A 24,572-nucleotide genomic window follows, 5' to 3' on the forward strand; every position below is an offset into this window, starting at 1 on the left:
TACCAAATGGGTTACAGGCTCCTGCCCAAAGAATTAAAAGCTATAGACACCTTTGATTTGAGAAAAAAGTTTTTACGTATGCTATTATTTATGTTTACTTTGAGTGAAAAAATAATCTGCACAAAGCTTAAAGATGTAGGGGGAGATTTATCAAAACCTGTGCAGAGAAAAAGTTGCCCAGTTGCCCATAGCAACCAATCAGATCGCTTCTTTCATTTTTAACAAGGCCTCAGCAAAATGAAAGAAGCGAACTGATTGGTTGCTATGGGCAACTGGGAAACTTTTCCTTTGCACAGGTTTTGATAAATCTCCCCCGTAATCTCTATTTATATTCAGACCCCTTAATATGTACTTTGCAACCTGCTTCTAGTTTCAGACTGTTCTCAATTTGGCATGTCTTAGGCTGGGTTCACACCACTTTTTGCAATACAGTTCCTGTATACATTTTCAATTTGAAAACCTTATGGAACCGTATTGAAAACCGTATGCATTGACTCTCCATTGAAAACTGTATGCCAAAAGATGCATTCGGTTGTGTCCGTTTTTTTCCCATACCCAAAAACGTAGCCTACCACGTTTTTTGGTCCGGGTGAAAAACTGTATTGAAACGTATATGTTTTTTTTTTTTAACATGGGAGTCAATGGGAAACGTACAGAACCGTATGTGCGTACGGTTCCATCCGGTTTTCATCATACGATTTTTTACTTTGTACAGCTTTTTTCCTGGAATTTCAAGAAAGTTTAAAGCGTATACTTTTTTTTTCTTAAAAAAACTGATGCAACCGGACATAATTTTTCAACCGTATACAGATTTAAATTTGTACACACGTTTTGATACAGTTAAGTCAGGTTTTGAGAAATGTTTTTTTATCAAAAACTTGATACGGGAACTGTATTGCAAAAATGTGGTGTTAACCCAGCCTTACACAGTAAGACACACTAGATTCCTTTCATCCGGGATTCTTCCATCATTGTGATCTGCAAGCTCCGGTGGAAAATAAATAAATAAATAAACTGGTGCCAGAAAGTTAAACAGATTAAAACATCTTATTCCTTCCAGTACTTATTATACTACAAAATACTACAGAGAAAATTATTTTCTTTTTGGAACACAGTGTTCTCTGCTGACATCATGAGCACAGTGCTCTCTGCTGGCATCTCTGTCCATTTTAGGAACTGACCAGAGCAGCATATGTTTGCTATGGGGAGTTTCTCCTTCTCTGGACAGTTCTTAAAATGGACAGAGATGTCAGCAGAGAGCACTGTGCTCGTGATGTCAGCAGAGAGCTCTGTGTTCCAAAAAGAAAAGAATTTCCTCTGTAGTATTCAGCAGCAAATAAGTGCTGGATGGATTAAGAATTTTTGTAATAGAAGTAACTTACATATATGTTTAACTTTCTGGCACCAGTTGATTAAAAAAAAAAGTTTTCCACCAGAGTACACCTTTAAAACCTCCTTCTTTAACTTCTATGTCTGAGGGAAAGAATACAGAGAATCTGTGTGAGAAAATAATCCTGAATATGTTCTGTTAAAGATACTGTATACACATGTTAGAAATAAAAGAAAACTTATGTGATAAAATTAAAATGTAAGATAAACATAAACAAGAATGTAGTGGCAAGGCATTTAAAACTTATAGAGGGACATTTATCAATGTTTGCTTATGTATTCTTTTTTTTAGTAGTTTTTTCCTTACTTTTTTTTTGGTTATGTGTGAAGTATTTATCAACTGGTTTCAGCCTGTTGATAATTTTCTTTCACGTAAGCAATTTTTACGTTTTTACTTTGGTAGTAGCTTTTTCTGCTCCATGTTTGAGCTGGAGTAAATTTAGTCAATTTTTAACGCTGTTGCGACTTTTTTTTGCGCAGTTGCGACTGTCGAAGTTAATAAATACCTGACTATCCGTAGTCCATTTTAAAATTATTACTACATAGTTAATTTTTGGAAAACTTGCTTTTCTCTCTTTCCAGTCAAAATGTCGCACGAAAAATCGCGTAGTCGCAGTTGCGACAATTTTGCGACAATTATAGTAAAGAAAACCTGACTAAACCCGTTGATAAATGTCCATAATAGAGAGAAAAATATTGTGTAAAAGACAAATAAAGACAGCAAAAACAGAAACAGAGAGAATAGGTGCCAAAAAAGCAAAATAGACAACAAATATTCTTCATCTATAAAAATGAATTGGGATAATGGAGCTTTGTTATTTATTTAAAATAGGTTGATATACTCTACTATTATAATGTAAGTCTTGCTGGTTTGTGCATTTAAAGGGGTATTCCAGGAATATTTTTTATTTGACTATGCTACAGGGGCTGTAAAGTTAGTGTAGTTCACCCCAATATTTATTTTTAACAGCATACAATTTTCCCAGGATGCAATGCGGCGAGACCTGACACACTAGTCAGCTGATAACAGGGAGCCTATCTGCTTCAATGGGTGGAGTGATCGCTTGGTGGGAGAGAGAGCAACTGCAAATAACAGCTGTAGGCACCCTGATTGGAAACCACAGGTCTTTTGAAAGGATGCAGCTCATTTATATTTGAATGGGTGGGGTGGCTGATGTGTGGGAGGGAGGAAAATGGAATTATGGGATTTGTAGTCAAAAAAAGAAAACTGAAACAGGAAATACCAGTTCACAAAAAGTTAGCCACAGTGTTATGGTAATCTCACAACATAGTCATTTAGGCCCAAGACAAGCGCAGATCCTTCCTAAGCATGTCCATTACTGTCTGGCAGGTACGTACTAAAATCACCTTATGCTCTTTAAGCTCTTTTGGCCTTGAGGACACAGCCAATTTATGATTTTTGTGGTTTCTTTTTTCCTGCCTCACCTTTTAAGAGCCATAACTCTTTTTTTTCTCAGACCCATATGAGGGCTTGCTTTTAGTGCGACAAATTGTACTTTGTAATGAGAATTTTTATTTTACAATAAAATACAGAGCAATACAAAAAATATTGAAAACAGCAATTTTGCATTTTTTTGTGGGGTTTCATTTTTATGCAGCACACTTTATGGTAAAACTGACATATTGGCCCAGATTTATCAAACTGTGTGAAAGAAAAAATAGAGTGTTTTTCCAACAGTAACCAATCACAGCTCACCAACAGGCTCTGATAAAGTAAAAGCTGAGAGTTTGATAAATCTGGGCCATTGTCTTTATTCTGTGGGTCATACAATTAAAACAATACCTATGTTTACATGCTTTTCTATTATTGCACTACTTTTAACCCCTTAACGACCACGGACATAAATGTACGTCCTGGTTTGGCATTACTTCGCGCACCAGGACATACATTTATGTCCTGTGTATGACAGCGAGCATCGAAACGGTGCTCGCATCATACATGGAAGGTTTCAGCTGCTAGCAGCAGCCGGGGACCCGCCGGTAATGGCCGACATCCCCGATTGCGCGGATGTCCGCCATTAACCCCTCAGATGCCGTGATCAATACTGATCATGGCATCTGCGGCAGTGCGGTAGTTTGAATGGATGATCGGATCGCCCGCAGCCCTGTCGGGGCGATCCGATCATCCAGCATGGCGGCCGGAGGTCCTCTCACCTGGCTTCGGCAGTCTCCCGGGGTCTTCTGCTCTGGTCTGAGATCAAGCAGACCAGAGCAGAAGATCACCGATAACACTGATCGGTGCTATGTCCTATGCATAGCACTGAACAGTATTAGCAATCAAATGATTGCTATAGATAGTCCCCTTTGTGTAGATAAAAAGTGTAAAAAAAAAGTTGAAAAATTTAAAAATGAAAAGTAAAAAAAAGTGAAAAATCCCCTCCCCAATAAAAATAAAAATTGCAGTTTTTCCCATTTTACCCCCAAAAACATAAAAAAAATATTTAGAAACATATTTGGTATCGCCGCGTGTGTAAATGTCCGAACTATCAAAATATAATGTTAATGATCCCCTAAGGTGAATGGCGTAAACGTAAAAAATAAAAAAAAGTCCAAAAATGCTGCCTTTTTGTCACATTTTATTCAAAACAATTAATAAAATATTATCTAAAAGTTTTAAATATGCAAATGTAGTATCGAAAAAAAGTACAGATGACGGAGCTAAAAATGAGCCCTCACACTGCCCTATATACGGAAAAATGAAAAAGTTATAGGTGGTCAAATTAGGGCAATTTTAGATGACTGATTTTGTACAAAAAGTTTTCGATTTTTTTTTTAAGCGATACAAAAATATAAAAGTATCTAGCCATGGGTATAATTTTAATCATATTGACCCACAGAATAAAGAAAACATGTCATTTTTACTGTGACGTGTGAATACAAAACCCTCCAAAATGTGCAAAATTGTGGATTTCATAAAAATTTACTCCCTAAAATTTTTTTGGGGGGGTTCACCATACATTTTATGGTAAAATGAGAGGTTTCATTGCAAAGTACAATTGGTCACACAAAAACAAGCCCTTATATGGGTCTGTAGATAGAAATATAAAAGAGTTATGGATTTTAGAAGGCAAGGAGGAACAAACGAAAACGCAAAAATAAAATTGGCCTGGTCCTTAAGCAGAACTTCTCACCTGCCGGAGACAACCGGAGGTGAAAAGTTCAGCCCCCGGGATGCAGCAGCTGCTGCAAATATGTGAACGACGGATCGTTAAAGTCCAAAAAAGAATAAAAAACGCCTGCAAAAACGCCAAAGTTAAAACCATCATGGCGTTTTTCTTGACGTTTTTTCACTTCCATTCTATGGGAGGAAAACGCCAAGTTTTTCCCAAAAAAAGCCAAAGTCTTAACAAGAGGTAGTTTTTTTTTAAACTGCCAAGGAGCCCAAAAGCACAAAAAGGATAAAAAAAACACCAAACTGAAAAATGCCAAGTGGATATGGCATTTTGCAGTTCACTACTGACTTGCAGCTAACATCTGTCCGCAGCGTTTTTTCACACAAAAAAAATGCCATGCGGCAGAATGGGTGTTTTTATTGGCGTTTTTGTGGAAACCTAGCCTTAGAAAGCCCCTATGCTGCCAGAACAGCAATGTACGTGGCATACTATTTTGGAAACTATACCCCTCAAGGAATGTAATAAGAGGTACAGTGAGCCTTAACACCCCACAGATGTTTGACGACTTTTTGTTAAAATTGGATTTGTAAATGATTTGTTTTTTCCAATAAAATGCCGGTTTCCCCAAAAATTTTACATTTTTACAAGGGGTAATAGGAGAAAATGCCCCCAAAATTTGCAACCCCATTTCTTCTGAGTATGGAAATACCCCATGTGTGGACATCAAGTGCTCTGCTGGCGCACTACAATGCTCAGAAGAGAAGGAGTCACATTTGGCTTTTGGAAAGCAAATTTTGCTGAAATGTTTTTTTGGGAGGCATGTCGCATTTAGGAAGCCCCTATGGTGCCAGAACAGCATAAAAAAAAGCAAGAAAAAAAAAACACATGACATACTATTTTGGAAACTACACCTCTCAAGGCACGTAACAAGGGGTACAGTGAGCCTTAACAGGTGATTGATAAATGTTCATTAAACTGCAATGTGAAAAGGAAAAATGCTGGGGTTACCTCAAATTTGTAAGAACATTTCTTTGGAGTAAGGACATACCTCATATTGGGATGTAAACATCTCTGCTGGTGCACAACGGTCTTGGAAGAGCAGGAGCGCAGTCAGGGGCCTTGAGCATTTACATAGCTGCCTATGGAGCCAGAACAGCGGGACCCCCTTCAAGGAACACGTTACATGGGGTACACTAAGTTAAGAAAGTGGGGTACAGTGGGACGTAAAATGATGAAACAGGTTAAGTTCCCAGAATGATGACCCAGAGCATAGCCAAAACTAAAAAATATGCCCACCCCAAACCCTATGCTCTGAATCATCATTCTAAGAATATGATGTGTGTGGCCGTCCCTAACCTGTTGCCTCAAATGCGCACCCCGCTCAAGTGGAGAGAGAGCGCTGCACATTTGAGGCACCATAAAAATGTCCCCGATGATAGTGACCCATGACCCATTTTTTTGGGCAATTTAGTGGTTTATGGGGTTAAAATTTGGAATGTACTCTGGACTTGGTACATAGGGGTCAAATTATGGGAAATTAAAATGAAAAGGGAAAATGTAGTACTCCATGGAAGTGTGATACTCCCTGAAGCACTTTTTAATGCAGAGGCCGGATGGTCGGGCAAGTGTCACATTGAGTGGTGGTATCCTTCCGTATCCCCCCTCTTGTGACACACTGCATTTTTCCTGGCACCTATAACTCCAGTTTCTTGGGAATTCCGGCCTGCTCTTTCCCGGTCACCAAAGATCAGGACCTTTAGGACTTCTTCTTGGAACTGGAGGAATGTCCCTGTGTTGCCAGCGTACTGGGATAGTACAAAAGCGTTGTACATGGCAACCTGTACCAAGTAGTGTTTTCAGCAGAGCCATGTATGTATGTATGTAAGAGTGTAGTGTATGTGTTTGGTGTAACTTATATATATTTATTATTAATCACACACCGTGGGTCAGGGGAGGGGATAATTTTATATTTTTTTAAGTTTTTTTAAGTTTTTTTTAACTTTTTTTTTTAACCTCCTTCCTGTCCCTGCACTGAAACTCACCCTGCACAGTTTTTTTTAAACTTTTTTTTAACCTCCTTCCTGTCCCTGCACTGAAACTCACCCTGCACTAACACCTCTTCTTCAGCCCGGAGGGGCACAGATGTTGGCAGAGGGGGGTCCCTGTCTCTTTCTCTCAGCTCTGCTTGCTGACCGAGCTCGGTGGGCGAGCAGAGCTGAGAAAAGTGGACAGTAACCCCTCCCCTGCCGGCTGCTATTGGCCGACCAATAGCAGTGCTCCTGGGGAGGTGACGGGATCACCACCTCCCCCCAGCTACAGGAGGTGAATGGCGGTGTATAGTACACCGCCGATCACCTTCTAATTCCGGGTCATCGGGTCACACATGACCCGTATGACCGGTATCGCCGCAGATCACCGTTGTGAATTAAATGGCGATCGGGGGGGGGGGGGGGGGGGGCTGGGGGTCTCAGGACCCCCCTGGGCATTGTCACGGGATGCTGCTGAATGATTTCAACAGGCATCCCGGTTTGGTCCCTGCCCACTGCGCAGCGGGGACCGGAATTCCAACGAGCATACAGGTACACCTTGGGTCGTTAAGTACCAGGGGTGTACCCGTACGCCTTAGGTCCTTAAGGGGTTAAAGCGTACTTACCAGATCCCACAAGAAAAACTAAACTGTTATATGTTACTCAGTACCTAATCCTGGTCATGTATATTTTTTATGTTTCTGTCACTTATATTTAAAAAAAATATATAGCATATTACAGCTGCTCAATTTTTTTTCCATTGTCTCAAAGGGAAGGAGCGTGTCCTTCTCTTGCCTGCACTGTGATGACACCTCTCCCCTCCCTCACTCTGTTGACTCACTGTTCTTGGAGGAGCATGGTAGCCCTGCTCTGTAACCCTTTATTCTCAGGTTTTATGCTGTACACACACACACACAAACACAAACAGTATTCATGTGTGTCATCCTTAGGCACTGCTGTAATGCTGGGACTTGAAGTTTTTAAATAGTTGGTGGTACAGTGTTTGGATAACTCTTTTTTGCAGCAGTGTTGCCTTCAGCTGTGTGCCTACAGCTTTTGCAAAACTGCAACTCCCAACATATCCAGACATCCTTTGACTGTCCCGGCATGCTTGGAGTTGTAGTTTTACAATAGCTGGAGGCACTTGTTTGGCAAAACTCTGTGTTACAGCAGTGTAACTGCAGGCTATGTTCCTCCTGCAGCCCTAGTGGTGAGATTTTCAAAGGCAGTTTTCTTTCATAAAATATACAAAAAAATACGGTAAGAAGTATATTAGAAAAACTATTTTTTATTTTATTTTTTTACATTTTATTAAAGAAAACTGCCTTTGAAAATCTCACCACTAGGGGTCCCCATACCTCCTTGGACCCTGATGAGTCCCACAGCAGCATGAGCATGTCCAAGGACACGAGATGGCTGATTGACATATAAAAAGTTTTCTACCTGATAGTGCCAATTTAAACAATTTTGATTTTATTATAGCAATCAGGTTTTTGGAGTAGAAGTTTATTAGCATGGTACAACTTGACCTAGCAATATTTGCCCACTCTTCCTTGCAAAACATCTATGTGCACAGCCCTCTTGAGATCACCCCACGGATATTCAATTGGATTAAAGGGGTACTCCGGTGGGAACACATTTTTTTTTATATCAAATGGTGTCAGAAAGTTAAACAGATTTGAAAATGACTTCTATTTATAAATATTAACTCTTCCAGTATTTATCAGCTCCACAGGAAGTTGAATTTCTTTCAGGAGTTCTTTTCAGTCTGACCACACCTCTGTCAGGAACTGTCCAGATACGGACAGAGGTGTCAGCAGAGAACACTGTGGTCAGACTGAAAAGAACTCCAGAAAGAAATACAACTTCCTGTGGAGAATAAAGCAACTATCTGGCACCAGTTGATTTAAAAAAATGTGTTTTACTCCAGAGTACCCCTTTAAGGGTTAAAACATTTTATGAATGTCATTTTGAATACTTTGAGGGGGGCAGTTATAATAATGGGGTCATTTATGGGGTATTTCTAATATGAAAGCCCTTCAAATGCACCTCAAAACTGAACTGGTCCCTGAAAAATTCAGATTTTGAAAATGTTGTGAAATTTTGCTGCTGAACTTTGAAGCCCTCTGATGTCTTCCAAAAGTAAAAACATGTCAATTTTATGATGCAAATATAAAGTAGACGTATTGTATATGTGAATCAATATATAATTTATTTGGAATGTCTATTTTCCTTATAAGCAGAGAGCTACAAAGTTAGAAAAATGAAAAATGTTCAAATTTTTCATCAATTTTTTGTATTTTTCACCAATAAATGATGCAAGTATCAACAAAAATTTACCACTACCATAAAGTAGAAAAAACATTCTCTGAATCAGAATGAAAAGTAAAAGCATCCCAGAGTTATTAATGCTTAAAGTGACAGTGCAAAAAATGCCCGGGTCCTTAAAGGGGTATTCCAGGAAAAAACTTTTTTATATATATCAACTGGCTCCAGAAAGTTAAACAGATTTGTAAATTACTTCTATTAAAAAATCTTAATCCTTTCAGTACTTATGAGCTGCTGAAGTTGAGTTTATCTTTTCTGTCTAAGTGTACTCTGATGACACGTGTCTCGGGAACCGCCCAGTTTAGAAGCAAATCCCCATAGCAAACCTCTTCTACTCTGTGCAGTTCTCGAGACAAGCAGAGATGTCAGCAGAGAGCACAGTTGCCAGACAGAAAACAACAACTCAACTTCAGCAGCTTATAATTATTGAAAGAATTAAGATGTTTTATTAGAAGCAATTTACAAATCTGTTTAACTTTCTGGAGCCAGTTAATATAAAAAAAAGTTTTTCCCTGGAATACCCCTTTAAGGTGAAAAAGGGCTGTGTCCTTAACCCCTTAACGACCACGGACGTAAATGTACGTCCTGTTTTGGCGGGACTTCCCACACCAGGACGTACATTTACGTCCTGTGTATGACCGCGAGCATCGGAAGGGTGCTCGCGTCATACACGGCTGCTACTAGCAGCCGGGGACCAACCCGTAATGGCCGACATCCGCGATGCCGCGAATGTCCGCCATTAACCCCTCCGATGCCGTGATCAACACAGATCACGGCATCTGCGACATTGCAGCACTTTGATTGGATGATCAGATCGCCCGCAGCGCTGCCGCAGGGATCCGATCATCCAGCATGACAGCCGGAGGTCCCCTCACCTGGCTCCGGCCATCTCCCGGGGTCTTCTGCTCTGGTCTGCGATCGAGCAGACCATAGCAGAAGATCACCGATAATACTGAGTAGTGCTGTGTCCTATGCATAGAACTGCATAGTATTAGCAATCAAAGGATTGCTATAGATAGTCCCCTATGGGGACATAAAAAGTGTAAAAAAAAGTTGAAAAATGTAAAAATAAAAAGTAAAAAAAAAGTAAAAAATCCCCTCCCCCAATAAAAATGAAAATTGTCAGTTTTTCCCATTTTACCCCCAAAAAGCGTAAACTTTTTTTTAATAAACATATTTGGTATCGACGCGTGTGTAAATGTCCGAACTATCAAAATATAATGTTAATGATCCCTTACGGTGAATGGCGTAAACGTAAAAAATGTTGTCACATTTTATTAAAAAAAAATTAATAAAAAATTATCTAAAAGTTTTATATATGCAAATGTGGTATTGAAAAAAAGTACAGAAGACATCGCAAAAAATTATCCCTCATACCATCCTATATACGACGGGAAAATGAAAAAGTTATAGGTGGTCAAAATAGGGCAATTTTAGATTACTGATTTTGTACAAAAAGTTTTAGATTTTTTTTTAAGCGGTACAAAAATATAACAGTATCTAGCCATGGGTATCATTTTAATCGTATTGACCCACAAAATAACGAACACATGTCATTTTTACCGTAAAGTGTACAGTGTGAAAACAAAACCCTCCAAAATGTGCAAAATGTTGGTTTTCATTAAAATTTCCTCCCTAAAAATTATTTTTTTGGGGTTCGCTGTACATTTTATGGTAAAATGAGAGGTTTCATTACGCAAAAAACAAGCCCTTATATGGGTCTGTAGATGGAAAAATAAAAGAGTTATGGATTTTAGAAAGCGAGGAGGAAAAAACGAAAACGCAAAAATAAAATTGGCCTGGTCCTTAAGGTGAAAATGGGCTTGGTCATTAAGGAGTTAAGGGGTTAAAGGGGTACTACAGAAAAAAAAATTCATCAGCTGGTGCCAAAAAGTTAAACAGATTAGTAAATTATTTCTATAAAAAATTCTTAATCCTTCCAGTACTTATTGTGTGCATAATACTACAGAGGACATTCTTTTCTTTTTGGAACACAGTACTCTCTGCTGACATCATGAGCACAGTGCTCTCTTCTGACATCTCTGTCCATTTTAGGAACTGTCCAGAGCAGCATATGTTTGCTATGGGGATTTTCTCCTACTCTGGACAGTTCTTAAAATGGACAGAGATGTCAGCAGAGAGCACTGTGTTCAAAAAAGAAAATTATTTTCTTTGTAGTATTCAGCAGCTAATAAGCACTGAAAGGATTAAGATGTTTTAATAGAAGTAATTTACAAATCTTTTTAACTTTCTGGCACCAGTTGATTTAAAAAAAAAAAAAAAAAAGTTTTCCACCAGAGTACCACTTTAAGGCGCAGGTAAAAAAAATGGAACACATGTTAATAGTATTGCATCGAATATAAAAAAAAAGTATAGTAAGAACAGTTGGAATAAGAAAACTGTCCACAAGAAGGACATTTTAAATGGGCACTGTCACCAAACTTTTTTTTTTTGATATGTTGTAGTACTTATGTACTACAACATATCTCTAATACAAATATATAAAAAAGATTTTCATTAAAACAGTTTATTTTAATGTTGAAAACCAGCCACTAGGGGTCTCCTTCCTAGTGGCCGGCTGCAGGCTGGCGGGACGTCACGCATGAATTCGGCACGATGCCGGCCGGGCATCGGTCCTAATTCATTTAGCCTGCGCTCGCTCCCCGCCTGTCAATCAGACAGGGGGGAGCGAGCGCTGAGAGCACATTAGCTCCCTGGCTTCACACACCGGCCCCGCCTTCCGGCATCTACACGCCGCCGTCGCTGCTTCTGCTCTTCACTTGGGTATGGCTGGGGGGGAGGAGCGGGGTTCAGGGTAGTGCTGCAGCAACTTTTGATTTCAAGGGGGGGGGGTAGCAGGGTAGCGCTGCTGCATGCGGCCACCTATTGATTTCAACGGGGGGGAGGGGAGCAAGGTTCGGAGTAGCGCCACCGCATGCGGCAACTATTGATTTCAACAGGGGGGAGCGGGGTTTGGGGTAGCACCACAGCGCTAACAAAGTTATTGTTTTCAACACAGGGTGCCTCCAGTTGTTTCACCACTACAACTCCCAGCATGCCCTGACAGCCAGTAGATGTCAGGGCAAGCTGGGAGTTGTAGTGGTGAAACAGCTGGAGGCACCCTGTATAGTGAACTAAGGGCGGAAGTGTCGGCCCCACCAGGCATCAGTGACATTGTGCCTGCTGGGGAAGTCTGCCTGGTAGTGAGCACACTACCAGGCAGACAAAAAGCCATTTTTAATATAGTTAAAAAAAAATGTAAAGGCAGGGAGGGGGTTAGGGATAGAAGGGCAATAGGCAGGGACAGAAAAAAAAATGGATGGTGGGAGCTACCCTTTAAGGGACAAGTATTTGCAGGCCAAACCTGCACTGCTTGTAGAAATTAGGGACAAATAGTAAGTATGAAGTGTTTCCTTCTACTTTTTATGACATTGTTTACTCTCTTCTTTGTGGTGGACTTATAAAAAATGATCTTACCCCCGCAGTAGTTAATTATCTTTAGTTTGTTTTCTCAAAGAAAACTGTAACTCTTTTAGAACCAAATTCATTCCCTAATATCATACACATCAGACTAAATAGACCTGTTTACAAGGTAATAAGCAGTAGAACCTAGCTATGCTCTTGACTTACCAACAGGGTTTCAAGTAGACTTTTTTTTAAAGTAAAAAAAATGTATTTTTTATCCATGTTGTGTTGACTTTATTTGATTTTCAAATGTTTATTTTAAGTTTCAAAAACAGTTGACACCCAGCCTTAAACCAAATCTGCCAAGACTCAGCTTCTATTTCTCAATACACAAGTTCAGGGGGTCAACAAAAGGGAGGGGGAGGGGCTTTAATTTGAAACAGCTGGTTGACCCAAAAGCTGCCGGCCTGTGTGATATAGCTATTACGTACCTTGTGTGCTGAACGGCTTAATTGTCCCTGGGTATGGATAGGCCAGATACTTTGTGGAGCACATTGGTGTTATTCTGATCTGTGGATAATCATGTGTAATTAATGTGACATTAGCATAGTAATCACTCAGTGCCTCGTTATTACATTAATTAGAGGGAACTAGTGCAGGCCGCATACAAAAAAAGAAAATCCATTTTCCAAGAAAGAGCGGCGATTTCTCTAGCCCCAACCTCCCTCAAACACTCTGGTCAGCTCTCCATCTGCTCTCTGACCTGCAGCAGGTTCCTGATAAATTTGGGGAAAGAATAAGATACTCTGTGGCAAAATGGAAACAAGTTTTTACAAAGACGGATTCTACAGATCTTTCCATATAAATATATTTCATTAAGAAATATGCAAGTGAGCAGGATATTGAAAATCAAAGGAAAAACAAAAAATAAAGAGACAATGGGTTATTCTTCTTTTGTAAACAGCCAAACCGGAGAGCAAAACCTATGGAGATTGTCTCACTCACAAGCGTATCAGGGTTGGAAAATCCCCAGATTCTGTATGGCTGCTTTGATACCAGAGAATACAAAGAAGGGTGAATTTTGCAAGAAAAACTGAACAGTGCTTAAAAAGTGAGAACACGTGCAGCACACAGCTATCGCCATTACATAATTGTACTGGCGCGTATGCCATAGAAAACAAACAGCTCAAAAATAGGCAGGCAAGGAAAAGCTATTTAAAAAAAAAATTTCAAAGTTGGGTGTTGTATTTTTGTACATTTCATTATTATTATTTTTTTTATTTCAATCTAGTGCTGATGAATCGCTTTCCTTCCTCTGTGTGCGCACTTTGTGGTGTAAAAACTGCATGTTCCTTATGATGCCACCTGCATCCCAGCCATTTGGCCTGTTCCTTGTAAAACGCCCTTCTTGTTGATACAGCAGCCAGAGCTGCTTTCATAAAATTTTGCACATTCCATAGCACAGGAGCAGATTTGTTGGTAATGTTAACTCTTCAGAGCATATTTCATGAGACTTATTGAACAATACATTATTTAGAGTATGTAGAGTATTTAGAGTTATTCAATAAATTTTGTATACTATGCAGATTAAATTCAGTAGATCCATCCTCCTCACTAAAAAGTCTCATAAAGCTAATAAAAATAACCTATTTGTGAAGAAGTATATAACTCAGCCTGAATAAGGTGTGCTATGATTTCCAGATATGGCATTAACTACATCAACCCCTTACCATTTTTTGCCCTCAGAATAATGACATACTGAGGTACAGGGTACCAAGACTATTGTGAGTCACAATTCTGGTCATTAATCATCTTTTTAGAAATGTCTCAGCTGTATGACATATGCATAAAAATGTCTCACGGTGTATCATGAGTATATCACAACTCACCAGGATAACTTTTGTCATACGTTTGTTATGCATCTGTTGATCACCAAGCAGCAGCATAAAATCATAAATTTTAAAATGATAATTGTGTAATTATTAAAAAAAAATAAAAAAAATTATTCCTACAGCACTTTACATTCCCGAGGCAAACTTGACTGTAGGTTTATTGTTACCACAAGTTTGAAACCACACATGCATTTTGTAGTGGAATTTGATGCATCATTTTTTAAGTTACAGACCGACTCTGTGTAACGGAGCTGGATGTGGATCCTCTACCTGTGTGGCTGATGACTCTGAACTTATCGCTGAGCGGAGTCTAAGGTGCTGCTGGTCTTCACCAGAGCCTGCCGCAAGGCAGCATGGGCTTGCTGCGGCAGACGACACACAGGTCGCTACCCCCGACACGGCTTGACCACACAGGTAACTGGGCAAGGCGAGGTACCGAAGGAAGAGGCAGTAGCGTAGTCAACGTAGCAGAAGGTCAAGGCAGGCGGTAAGGGTTCGTAGTCAAAAAGGCTCCTTTTACAGCTCAAGAATCTTTTGAGAAGATCCTGATCTAGTATGTTATCCTGTGGTTCCAAAGACCTCTCCTCTGGTCCAAGTCCCTCCCAATCCACAAAAAAGAAACGTTTTCCTCTGATGAGTTTAGAGTCCAGAATTTCCTTGACAGAATATACATCAGAGGTACCCGAGATGGAAGTAGGAAGAATGTCCTTTTTAGAGAAGTGATTATGGATGGCGGGTTTCAAGAGGGAGACATGAAAAGAATTTGGGATCCGAAGGGAGGAAGGCAGATGAAGAGAATAAGCCACTGGATTTAGATGTTTCTTGTCCTTGAAAGCACCCAAATAGCGTGGACGCAGTTTGTAACAGGGTACTTTGAAGCAGATATATTTAGATGACAATCACACTTTGTCCCCAGGTGAGTATTCAGGAGGAGGGCATCTTTTCTTGTCCGCTTGAGATTTCATACGGGTCATGGCACGAAGAAGGGAGAGATGAGTCTTCTTCCAGATGGAGGTGAAATTCCGTACAAGTTCATCTGCCATAGGGACACCGAAGGGAGAAGACAAGGGCAAAGGTAGACGAGTATGATGTCCACAGATCACAAAGAAGGGTGAAGTTCCTGTGGATTCGGTATCCCTATGATTGTAAGAAAACTCAGCCCAGGGCAGTAGATCGGCCCAGTCGTCTTGGCGAAGATAATCTCCCAAGTTCTGGTTCACCCTCTCAACTTGACCATTGGATTGGGGATGATAGGCAGAGGAGAAATCTAACTTAACTTGAACATGTGAGCAGAGTGCCCTCCAGAATTTGGAGGCGAACTGGACCCCCCGGTCAGAGACAATATGTGTCGGTAATCCATGGAGAAGAAGGTATTGGATAGGAACAGTTTAGCTAGTTGAGGTGCAGATGGTAAACCAGGCAAGGGCACAAAATGAGCCATTTTAGAAAATCGATCCACAACATCCCAGATGACCGTATTGCCGCTAGAAGAAGGAAGGTCAGTAATGAAGTCCATTGCAATATTATTCCGGGGCAGGTCAGGGACAGGCAAAGGATGTAGAAGACAGGCAGGCTTGGCACGTGGTGTTTTGTCCCGGGCACAGACTGGGCAGGAACAAACAAAGTCAATGACATCCCGTTTCAGAGTAGGCCACCAATACTGTCAGGAAATTAGTTGCAAGGATTTACAGACACCGGCATGACCAACCAACAGAGTGGAATGACCCCATCTCAAGATTCGGAGTCTCAGATGAGGAGATACATAAGTCTTCCCAGATGGCAGATTCTGAAGACTTGCTGGTGCAGCGGAAATAAGATGGAACAATATGTTGAAGATGTGATTCCAGGTCTTGTACCTCAGAAGATCTAGATAGAGCGTCAGCCCGAAAATTCTTCTCTGCTGGACAAAAATGAATAAAAAAGTTAAACCTGGAGAAGAGCAGGGACCAGCGAGACTATCGAGGGTTGAGATGATGGGCTGACTGAAGATAGAGTAAGTATAGATAGTTATTGGACATACAGAGCCCTCTGAGAGATGTCGCCATTCTTCCAAGGCAAACTTAATAGCCAGGAGCTCACAATCTCCTATAGTATAATTTCTCTCCGCTGGAGAGAAGGTCTTAGGCTAAGTTTCTACTACAACACCAAGAAAAACGCCAATTCTGCCGATTGGCATTTTTTCTGCCAAAAACGCTGCGGCCAGATATTAGCTGTAAATCAATGAGAAATCGCTAAATTCTTTTTCAACTTGGTGTTTTTCAGTTTGGCGTTTTTTTATCCTTTTGGTGTTTTTTCACTCTTTTTTTTTTATTTTTTCAGCTCCTTGGATGCGGCCAGCTGCTCTTCTATGGTCCCCTGCACTGACGTATATATACACCTATTCATATTTCCTGCAGAGAGCTGGGATTGGCCAGAGGGTTCCAGCCAATCACAGCTCTCTGTGGGAAATAGGAATATGTGGATGTATACGTCAGTGCATAGAAGAGCGGCCTCCCGCATCTATACATTATACAGGAGGATCACAGTGGTTGTCAGGAGGGACATCCGCTGTGATCTTTCCTTAACTGCAAGTACTACTACTCCCAACATGTAGCACACTCTGCTCAATGCTGGGAGCTGTAGTACCTGCATTAATAGACAGATCGCAACAGGTTTCAGAAATTACACTCGCTGTGATCTGTCTATTAATGCAGGTACTACAGCTCCCATCATGGAGCAGAGTTTGCTCCATGTTGGGAGTAGTAGTACCTGCAGGTAAGAACAGATCACAGCGGGTATCACTACTGAAACCCGCTGCGCTCGTCCATTCTATTGCAGAGATGCAGAGCGGCTTTCTCCTGCGCTCTGCATCACTCATTCATATTTCCCTCAGAGCGGTGATTGGCTGCAACCATCCGGCCAATCACCACTCTGGGCGGAAAATATGAATGAATGATGCTTTATTCACATCATTGGCCGGAGTACAGAGCAGAGATGCTGTATAAAGCCGCTCTGCATCTCTGCTATATTATGGACGATCGCATATGTCTACTGGTACAGGTACTACTACTCCCATCATGGAACAGTCTGTTCCATGCTGGGAGTAGTAGTGCTATCTAAAAAATAAAATAAAAAAATAGAGAAAAAAAGTGAAACACACACTTTATTAAAAATGTATTCAAATTTAGTTATAAAAATATAAATTTAGTTAAATACATATTTTTTCCATCATTACTGCATCTTTTATTTTTGTACCCAACAAATTTTGGGTACCAAAAAAAACTGCCAAGGTGCAATTTCCACACAAATGAAAAAACGCCAGAAAAACGCGGAAAAAACGCCAGACACAGTAAATTGCACTGGCGTTTTTTCAGGCATTTTTTTCAACCCAAAAAAACACAGGACAAAAAACCAAGTAGAAACTTAGCCTTAGAGAAAAATTCGCAAGTCATAGTCTTTCCCTTGGAAGAGCTTTGTGTCAAGTCTGCTCCTGCACCAACTGACGATGCATCTACCTCTAAAGTAAATGGCTTGTCAGGATCAGATCTTGACAACACCGGCGCAGAAGCAAAGGCAAACTTTAAGTGTTTGAACGCTTCTTCGGCCTCAGGAGTCCAGACTTTCGGATTGGTAGTTTTTTGGTAAGAGATAGTGAGGAATAGTGGAATAGTGAGGAATAAACTGCCGATAATAATTGTCAAAGCCAAGGAAGCGCTGAATCGCTTTCAGACAAGAAGGTTGAGGCCACTTCAGTACAGCGGATAATTTGTTAGGATCCATTTGTAGTCCTTGACTGGTAACAATATACCCCAAAAACTGAAGACTGTTTTTTTCAAAGGTACAATTTTCAAGTTAATAGAATTGGTTGTCTCAGAGACGCTGTAAAACTTGACGGAGATGGAGACGATGAGTGTGGAGATTGGGCGAATAGATGAGAATGTCATCCAAAAAGACAATGACACAGGAGTAGAGAAGGTACCGAAAAATATCATTGACAAACTCCTGGAAGACTGCTGGAGTATTACATAGACCGAATGGCATTACAAGGTACTATATATACATGTGGTGTCCTGGTACAGGACTTGGTTACTTGCATCCTTTCATGGTGAAAAATCCCCAAATTTCATGAAAATTTTGAAAATTTCGCATTTTTCTAACTTTGAAACTCTCTGCTTGTAAGGAAAATGGATATTGCAAATGAATTGTTTATTGATTCACATATACAATATGTCTACTTTATATTTGCACCATGAAGTTGACATGTTTTTACTTTTGGAAGACATTTCAAAGTTCAGCAGCAATTTTTCAATTTTCCACAAAATTTTAAATTTTTTTTTTCAGGGACCAGTTCAGTTTTGAAGTGGATTTGAATGGTCTTCTTATTAGATATACCCCATAAATGACCCCATTATAAAAACTTCACCCCCCAAAGTATTCAAAATAACATTCAGAAAGTGTGTTAACCCTTTAGGTGTTTCACAGGAATAGCAACAAGGTAAAGGAGAAAATTCAAAATCTTCATTTTTTACAATCGCATGTTCTTGTAGACCCAGTTTTTGAAAAAGGAGGTAAAAGGAGAAAAAAAATGTGTAACCCAATTTCCCTCGAGTAAGGAAATACCTCATATGTGGATGTCAAGTGCTCTGTGGGTGCCCTAGAGGGCTCAGAAGGGAAGGAGCGACAATGGGATTTTGGAGAGAGAGTTTTTCTGAAATGGTTTTTGGGGGGTATGTCACACTTAGGAAGCCCCTATGGTGCCAGAACAGCAGAAAACCGCCCACGCTATTTTGGCACACTATTTTGGAAACGACCCCCCCCCCCCAAGGAACGTAACAAGGGGTCCGCTGAGCTTCAACACCCCACAGGTGTTTGAAGACTTTTCGTTAAAGTTGGATGTGTAAATGAATGTATTTTTTTTCCACTAAAATGCTGGTTTTCCCCCAAATTTTACATTTTTACAAGGGGTTATAGGAGTAAATGCCCCCCAAAATTTGTAACCCCATCTCTTCTGAGTATGGAAATACCCCATGTGTGGACGTCAAGTGCTCTGCTGGCAAACTACAATGCTCAGAAGAGATGGAGTCACATTTGGCTTTTGGAAAGCAAATTTTGCTGAAATTGTTTTTGGGGGGCATGTCGCATTTAGGAAGCCCCTATGGTGCCATAACAAAAAAACAAAACACATGGCCTACTATTTTCTAAACTACACCCCTCAAGGAACGCAAAAAGGCGTACAGTGAGCCTTAAAGGGGTACCCCGGTGAAAAACATTTTTTTTAATCAACTGTTGCCAGAAAGTTAAACAGATTTGTAAATTACTTCTATTAAAAAATCTTACTCCTTCCAGTACTTATTAGCTGTTGAATACTACAGAGAAAATTATTTTCTTTTTGGAACACAGTGCTCTCTGCTGACATCATGACCACAGTGCTCTCCGACATCTCTGTCCATTTTAGGAACAGTCCAGAGCAGCATATGTTTGCTATTGGGATTTTCTCCTACTCTGGACAGTTCCTAAAATGGACAGAGGTGTCAGCAGAGAGCACTGTGGTCATGATGTTAGCAGAGAGCTCTATGTTCCGAAAAGAATTTCTGCTGCAGTATTCAGCAGCTAATAAGTACTGGAAGGATTAAGATTTTTTAATAGAAGTAATTTACAAATCTGTTTAACTTTCTGGCACCAGTTGATTAAAAAAAAAAAGTTTTCCACTGGAGTACCCCTTTAACCCCTTCATGACCCAGCCCATTTTCACCTTCAGGACCTGGGCATTTTTTGAAAATCTGACCACTGTCACTTTAAACATTAATAACTCTGGAATGCTTTTACTTATCATTCTGATTCCGAGATAGTTTTTTCGTGACATATTCTACTTTATGTTATTGGTAAAATTTCACTGATATTCGCATCCTTTCTTGGTAAAAAATCTAAAAATTTCATGAAAATTTTGAAAATTTAGCATTTTTCTAACTTTGAAAGTCTCTGCTTGAAAGGAAAATGGATATTCCAAATAAATTACATATTGATTCACATATACAATATGTCTACTTTGTGTTTGCATAAAAAAATTGAAAGTTTTTACTTTTGGAAGACACCAGAGGGCTTCAAAGTTCCGCAGCAATTTTCCAATTTTTCACAAGATTTTCAAAATCGTAATTTTTCAGGGCCCAGTTCAGGTTGGAAGTGGATTTTAAGGGTCTTCATATTAGAAATACCCCACAAATGACCCCATTATAAAAACTGCACCCCCCAAAGTATTCAAAATGACATTCAGTAAGTGTTTTAACCCTTTAGGTGTTTCACAGGAATAGCAGCAAAGTGAAGGAAAAAATTCTAAATCTTCATTTTTTACACTCGCATTTTCTTGTAGACCCAATTTTTGAATTTTTACAAGGGGTAAAAGGAGAGAAATCACCCTAACATTTGTAACCCAATTTCTCTCGAGTAAGGAAATACCTCATATGCATATGTAAAGTGTTCGGCGGGCGCAGTAGAGGGCTCAGAAGGGAAGGAGCGACAATGGGATTTTGGAGAGTGAGTTTTTCTGAAAGGGTTTTTGGGGGGCATGTCCCATTTAGGAAGCCCCTATGGTGCCAGAACAGTGGACCCCCCCACATATGACCCCATTTTGGAAACTACACCCCTCATGGAATTTAATAAGTGGTGCAGTGAGCATTTACACCCCACTGGCGTTTGACAGATATTTGAAACAGTGGACTGTGCCAATCAAAAATTTTATTTTTCATTTTCACAGACCACTGTTCCAAAAATCTGTCATACACCAGTGGGGTGTAAATGCTCACTGCACCCCTTATTACATTCCGTGAGGGGTGTAGTTTCCAAAATGGGGTCACATATGGATATTTATTGTTTTGCGTTTGTCAGAACTGCTGTAACAATCAGCCACCCCTGTGCAAATCGCCTCAAATGTACATGGTGCACTCTCCCTTCTGGGCCTTGTTGTGCGCCCTCAGAGCACTTTGCGCCCACATATGGCGTATCTCCGTACTCGGGAGAAATTGCATTACAAATTTAGAGGGTCTTTTTTCCCTTTTACCTCTTGTGAAAATGAAAAGTATAGGGCAACACCAGCATGTCAGTGTAAAAAAATTTTTTTTTTACACTAACATGCTGGTGTAGACCCCAACTTCACCTTTTCATAAGGGGTTAAAGAAGAAAAAGCCCCCCAAAATTTGTAAGGCAATTTCTCCCGAGTACGGCAATACCCCATATGTGTCCCAAAACTGTTGCCCTGAAATACGACAGGGCTCCAAAGTGAGAGAGCGCCATGCGCATTTGAGGCCTGAATTAGGGATTTGCATAGGGGTGGACATAGGGGTATTCTATGCCAATGATTCCCAAACAGGGTGCCTCCAGCTGTTGCAAAACTCCCAGCATGCCTGGACAGTCAATGGCTGTCCGGCAATACTGGGAGTTATTATTTTGCAACAGCTGGAGGCTCCGTTTTGGAAACAGCGTACCAGACGTTTTTCATTTTTTTTGGGGAGGGAGGCTGTGTAGGGGTATGTGTATATGTAGTGTTTTTTACTTTTTATTTTAGGTTAGTGTTAGTGTAGTGTTTTTAGGGTACAGTCACATGGGCAGAGGTTCACAGCAAGTTTGCCGCTGGAAGTTTGGGCTGCAGCGCAAAATTTGCGCCATCTCAAACTTGCAGCACTCACTGTAAACCTCCGCCCATGTGAGTGTACTCTGTACATTCACATTGGGGGGAGGGGGCAAACATCCAGCTGTTGCAAACTCCGAGCACGCCCTTTGGCTGTCCGTGCATGTTGGGAGTTGTAGTTTTGCAACAGCTGGAGGAACACTGGTTTGGAAACACTAAGTTAAGTAATAAACTTTCAAGTGTTTTGCAACCAAACTTAGTGTTTCCAAACCAGTGTGCCTCCAGCTGTTGCAAAACTACAACTCCCAGCATGCATGGTCTGTCAGTGCATGCTGGGAGTTATAGTTTTGCAACAATTGCAACAGCTGGAGGCAGGAAACGGACAATGTTTCCCAACTAGTGTGCCTCCAGTTGTTGCAAAACTACAACTCCCAACATGCCCAGACTGCCCAGGCATGCTGGAAGTTGTAGTTCGGCAATATCTGAAGGATCAGATGTTGCCGATCTACAACTTCCAGCATGCTTGGGCAGTCTGGGCATGCTGGGAGTTGTAGTTTTGCAACATCTGGAGGTCCACAGTTTGGAGACCACTGTATAATGGTCTCCAATCTGTGCTCTTCCAAATGTTAGAGAACTACAACTCCCAGCATGCCTGGACAGACTGAGCATGCTGAGATTTGTAGTTTTGCAACATCTGGAAGAGCACAGATTGGAGACCATTATACAGTGGTCTCCAAACTGAGGACCTCCAGATGTTGCAAAACTACAACTCCCAGCATGCCCAGAAAGCCAAAGGCTGTCTGGGCATGCTGGGAGTTGCAGTTTTGAAACTCCCAGAGGCAGCAGTGAGATCGCTTTACGGCGATCTCACTGCTGCCAATGAAGATGCCGCACTGCTGCCGGAAACTCACCGATGGGACGCAGCGCAGCCGGGACCGCATGGAGGACGTCGCTCGCGCCGGGACCGCTCGGGACACCGCTCGGACGGGTAAGTGAAGCCGGGGGACGGGTTAGGGACACTTAGCAGAGCGGTGTGTGTCCCGATCCCCGTGATCGGGACTCACACACCGCGCTGCTAAGTATTCTGATAGCGAAACGCTGCTATCAGCTAGTCAGATTTGACCAGCTGATAGCAGCGATCGCTGGGGGTGGGGGGTGGGGGATGAAACCCCCCGTGGTCGCATGGTAAGATGGCTGGCTATCAGTGATAGCCACCATCTTTCCAGGTGCTGCGGGATGCCGCGAGTAGCGGCAAAAATGTTCATGACGTACCTGTATGTCATGGGTCGGGAACACCTTGCCACCCATGACGTACAGGTATGTCATAGGTCGGGAAGGGGTTAACACCCCACAGGTGCCTGACAAATTTCTGCTAAAGTTGGACGTGAAAATGAAAAATGTAAACCCATTTCTTCTGAGTATGGAAATACCCCATATGTGGATGTAAAGTGTCCTGCGGGCGAACTACAATGTTCAGAAGAGAAGGAGCGCCATTAGGCTTTTGGTGAGAGAATTTGGTTGGAATAGAAGTGGGAGGCCATGTGTGTTTACAAAGCCCCCCCGTGGTGCCAGAACAGTGGACCCCCCACATGTGACCCCATTTTGGAAACTACACCCCTCACAGAATTTAATAAGGGCTGCAGGGAACATTTATACCCCACAGGCATTTGACAGATCTTTGGAACAGTGGGCTGTGCAAATGAAAAATAAAATGTTTCATTTTTATGGACCACTGTTCCAAAAATCTGCCAGACACCTGTGGGGTATAAATGCTCACTGTACCACTTATTACATTATGTGAGGGGTGCAGTTTCCAAAATGAGGTCACATGTGGGGGGGAGGTCCATTGTTCTGGTTCTATGGGGGCTTTGTAAACACACATGGCCTTCAATTTCAGACACCTTCTCTTGCCAAAAGCCCAATGTCGCTCCTTCTCTTCTGAGCATTGTAGTTCGCCCGCAGAGCACTTTACATCCACATATGGGGTATGTTCTTACTCAGAAGAAATGGGTTTACAAATTTTGGGGGCTTTTTTCCTATTCTCCCTTGTGAAAATTTTAAATGTAGGGTAACACCAGCCTTTTAGTGCAAACACTTTTTTTTCTTAATTTTCACATCCAAATTTAACAAAAATTTGTCAAACACCTGTGGGGTGTTAAGGCTCACTATACCCCTTGTTATATTCCGTGAGAGGTTTAGTTTCCAAAATGGGGTCGATCACCCCCAGCAGGTCCGTGATTGGTCGGTCGTTCTGACCGGTCAATCACGTGATCGTGAGGCGGCACCCGTGCCACCTCGCTGAGTAAGGGTGAATGGGGCTGTCTCAGACAGCCCCATTCACCCTTTTTTTCCGGGTCTCCGGGTCACCGGGTCACCAGAGACCCGATTGACCTGGAATAACCGCAAATCGCACGTCTGAATTGACGTGCGATTTGCGGTGATCGCCGATATGGGGGGACCTCAGGACCCCCCTGTGCGATATGCAGGGATGCCTGCTGAACAATATCAGCAGGCATCCCGGTCCGGTCCCTGCCCGGCGAGTGACAGGGGACGGAATTAACCATACGCCCTGAGTCCTTAAGGACTCAAAACGGGGGCGTATGGATATGCCCGGCATCCTTAAGGGGTTAATGTATATATTTATATATTTTTCTATTATAGTATATTGATGTACAGGACCTTAGGTCATATGACTGTTAATAAATTGTGTTATGCTAAGGGTCAAGGACCTTTGGGTCATGTGATATTCCCATAATGCTTTAGGTCAGGACTGACAGGTTTGCTAAACCAATGAGCT

The 24,572-nt window shown here is 41.3% G+C and overlaps 1 long non-coding RNA gene across 1 annotated transcript in view; it reads right to left on the reverse strand.

Annotated features, from left to right (window-relative positions):
- The window catches only part of LOC130357915 (uncharacterized), a 170,054-nt gene that overhangs the window by 91,778 nt on the left and 53,704 nt on the right, over window positions 1-24,572 (reverse strand). Inside the window, exon 3 of the long non-coding RNA XR_008889323.1 lies at window positions 12,775-12,853. This is a non-coding gene — a long non-coding RNA (uncharacterized LOC130357915). The remainder of the gene's footprint in view (window positions 1-12,774; window positions 12,854-24,572) is intronic.

Source organism: Hyla sarda, chromosome 2 (assembly GCF_029499605.1).
Source record: "Hyla sarda isolate aHylSar1 chromosome 2, aHylSar1.hap1, whole genome shotgun sequence".
NCBI lineage: Eukaryota > Metazoa > Chordata > Amphibia > Anura > Hylidae > Hyla > Hyla sarda.